Source organism: Myotis davidii, unplaced genomic scaffold (genome assembly GCF_000327345.1).
Source record: "Myotis davidii unplaced genomic scaffold, ASM32734v1 scaffold428, whole genome shotgun sequence".
Classification (NCBI taxonomy): Eukaryota; Metazoa; Chordata; class Mammalia; order Chiroptera; family Vespertilionidae; genus Myotis; species Myotis davidii.
In genome coordinates, this window is record NW_006299834.1 from 195,270 (window position 1) to 199,240 (window position 3,971).

The following is a 3,971-nucleotide window of genomic DNA, read 5'->3' on the forward strand; positions in this document are numbered from 1 at the left end:
CGCGCCCCTCACTGTCCGCCCGCCGCGTGACCCCAGCGGAGCTGCCGCCGCCTCCCGGGACCGACTCGGTATTGATCCGGTGCCTGGGGCCCGGTGGCCAGCAGCGGCCTGGGAAGCTGATTAGCTCCCGCGGTTGCCATGGCAACGAGACCCCACGTGTCTTCAGGTTATATTTATTCTAATTATTATTATTATCATTATTCCTATTGTATTTGCTACTCAGCCAGAGGAAACAAGAGAGGAAGGGGCAAGCCAGTGCGTCCTGGCGCCTCCAACTGTCATGTCTTTGGAAAGAGCCGGTGCCAGTTGTTGGGGCCATAGTGTCCTCGGGTTGGAGTCAGGTTCTCAGTGTGGGTGGCCTGGCGGCACCCCTGGGCGGTGGGGCCGGGAAGGGGGAAGGGGCGTTATGTAATGTGCCTCTGTGCCCGCCCTGCCCTGCACTCGGCCTCTGATCCTTTGCCTTCACCATGGCTCCTGCCCAGGAAGCCCAGACAGAGATACGAAGAGAAGAGCAGCCAGTGCCGGCACCGGGAGTCACAGCGAGGCCTCCAGGCCTCTCCCTGGCTGGGTGACCTTGAGCGGGGAGCTTGACCTCTCTGAGCCTCTGCCTCCCGGTCTGTAAAGTGGCCTGGGAGCCATCCCTGTCCGAAGGTGGCTGTGAGGTCACGAGGAAGCGCCGGGAGGTCTGTGTGCTGCTGGCCCAGGGGCCCAGGCAGCTGCCCGCGCGGCTCTCAGCCTCGTATCCTCGTGTTTAGAAGGAGCGTTGGACCCCAGCGTGTCTCTGGGTCCCTGGTCACGGGTGTTCTGTGACTCTCACTCTGGCTGCGCGGCCAGCCCGGCAGGCCCCGCTCAGACCCGGGCCAGGCAGCTCCTTGTGGTCCCTCGTTCCCTCCCTGACAGGTGGTCTGAGTGTGGTAGGAAATGCTACTTAAAACCTGAATCAGAATAACCCTCGAGTCCCAGTGCCAGCCCAGGACAATCCCCACGATGGCCAGGGTTACCCAGAATTGGGAGTACCACCCCCACTGTCCCCTGGATATGTGACAGCTCAGGACGAGGCACCTCCCTGACAGCAATCCCCTCTCCAGGGAAGCGGCTCGCTGTGCGTCCTGGCTGTGGTGGAGTGTGGAGTAAGAAGTGCCAGAAAGTTCCATGCAGCCGGGACACTGCCCCTCACAGCTCAGGCTGGAGCCTGGGAGGCGGGGAGGTTCTGGAGGATTCTTTAATGTCACCGTTGCACGGAATTCCTGGCTCTGCCTTAGGCATCTGGGAAGTATTGGACCACCTTCCTGGGAGGTGAGGGGAAGCAGTTTGGCTTTGAGATGTGTGTGTGTGTGAGAGAGAGAGAGAATGTGTGTGTGTGTGTGTGTGTGTGTGTGTGTGAATGCATGTCGAGAATGCGTGTGGTGTATGTGTCCCACCCCCACTCTCTCAGGCCACCAGCCTGGAGCTCATGGGGCAGCTGGACAGGACAGGAGGGGTGGGGGCAGGGCCCGTGCTGCCCAGACCTTTATGAGTGAGAGAGAAAGGGACTGAGCCCACCCAGGGACATCAGGAGGCCGCTGAGAGCCGCCCCCTCGGTCATCTACCATCTGTCCCTTCCTCCCTCCTCCCTCCCTCCCCTTCCACCAGCTCAGCAAACCCCCAAGTTGGCCACTGAGGGCATTACCTCTGCCCTTGGCAGCTCTTCAGAACACGGCTCCCAACAAGCCAGTGGGGTGGGAGCTCTGCCTCGGGGAGCCAAGGTGGTGGGGGTGCAGGTGGGGCTGCCCCAGAAAGCCTGAGGAGGGGTTGGCGGGGCGCCTGGCCCAGAAGCAGGCGTGTGTCCGCCAGAAGAAGAGGGTGGGCAGAAGGTACGCTCACAGAGACCCTCTGGGCAAAGATGCAGACCAAAGGGTGGAGGGAGGGAGGGACCTGCAGAGGGTGGGGGCTGCAGCTGGAGCAGGGCCATGGTGAGGGAGCTGGACCCCTCCACCCCCGACTGGTGAGGGCTCAGACAGCAAGGGTGGGGAGGCAGGGGTGGGGAGGATGGTCAGGCTTGGAGCTTGGGTGGGAGCTCATAGGTGGGTGGTAGAGGGAGGGGTAGTTTGGACAAGATGAGTCTGTTTCCAACTCTAAGACAAGTGAACTCTGGCCAGCCCCTCCTCCCTTCCCACTGGGCTGTGGGAGGCACCGCCTCAGGGCCGGGTCCGCGGCTTCTGGGAGGGAGGTGGCCAGTGCACCCAGATCTGGTAGCCGGCCGCCCTGACCGCACCGCCGTGGCGATAGGATTGCACTTGACGGTAGAAGCCCGGCGCCCCACTGTGTGCCTGGCCCTGTGCGGAACAAGCACGGAGCCCACATCTCAGTCCTCGCGCCGACCCTGCCAGCTGGCCGTTATCGATCCTGTCGTACAGATGAGGAAACAGGCTCACAGAGGTGAACAGTAACCCAGCTAGGGCACACCTAACCACTGCACCACACAGTCCAGAGCCCGGCCAGTGCCTGGTAGCGGCCAGTGTGGCTCCGTAGACACAGGGCAGTGAGCCACTGCAGGTCAGGATCTTGTGTCTCACAGCCTAGTCTTGTCCTGTGTATCAGCTCCGGACGGGCCCAGAGGGCCCGTCTTACACTCGGATGAAAGGGGTCACCTCTCTTCTTGGGGATGCTCTCCCCCTTTTAACTCAGCCTCTGTTCCTTAGCTCCTCCCTGGCGGAGTCACACAGAAGATGTGCACGGACCTTGGAGTGAACTAAGAACCCCAGCCCCCCGAGAGAGCTTTTCCCAGCCTCCCCGCTCTTTCTAGAGCAGCAGTTCTCAACCTGTGGGTGGCGACCCCTTTGGGGGTCGAACGACCCTTTCACAGGAGTCGCCTAAGACCATCGGAAAACGCATATATCATTACATATTGTTTTTGTGATTAATCACTATGCTTTAATTATGTTCAATTTGTAACAATGAAAAGCATCCTGCATATCAGATATTTACATGACGATTCATAACAGTAGCAACATGACAGTGATGAAGTAGCCACGAAAATAATTTTATGGTTGGGGGTCACCACAACAAGAGGAACTGTTTTAAAGGGTCGCGGCATTAGGAAGGTTGAGAACCACTGTTCTAGAAGTTACTGGAACAACAGTTCACCCCTAAGAACAGCGGGGTCTTGTTTCCTAAACGCCCTGCACAGGGCCTGGCCGGGAGGAAGTCCCGTCGTCTCCTCCTCACCTACCTCTTTCCTGCGTTCCTCCAGCACATGCATTCCTGACCCCTTCTCCCTGGGTGACCCCTGCTGCCCCCGGGGAGCTCCTCGCCTAGACATGACCAGGACTTGGGCTGATGACTGACGTGGCACCCGCCTCTGACCAGCCCCTCTTCCTCTTCTCCTTGGCTGTGACCAGGTTGGGAACTTGGGGGCCCCTCTCTGAGCACCCCGACTTTGCCACTCGGCAAAGCACTTGCCCTCTGGGCCTGGGCTTCCTATTCAGCAACGCGGGGCCATGAGTTGTGGGAGGAAGGTTAGTGGGGTTTTCAGCACGGGAGCCCGACTCTCCATAGCTTATAGTTGGGGGGCAAAGATAGGAACCCCAGCGTGTGAGAGGCCTGTGCGCTGTGCTGTGATGGCGGGGGGCCCGGAAGCGGCGGCTGCAAGGCCTGTGAGGGAGCCTGAAGCTTGTCTGCTCGCCCATATGCAGATGGGGACACTGAGGCCCAGAGCAGCTGGTGCCCTGCTCAAGGTCACAGTGAGCAGGGCGCCCTGGGAGGCCAAGGATGTTCACTGATAGGATGCCAACCCGATGGGCACCGATTGTCCGGAGGCCGCTGAGGCGGCTGCCGGGAGTGGGGGGAGGGGTGCAAACACTCCTTGGACAGTGAAATTTGCACTAAAACTCTCCCTCCCGAAATCAGGCTTCAGAGTCGCCCCGCCCTGGCCATCCAAGTGGAAAAGCAGAAGCCAGATGAAATGCAAATGCCTCCCTTCCCAGATCTCC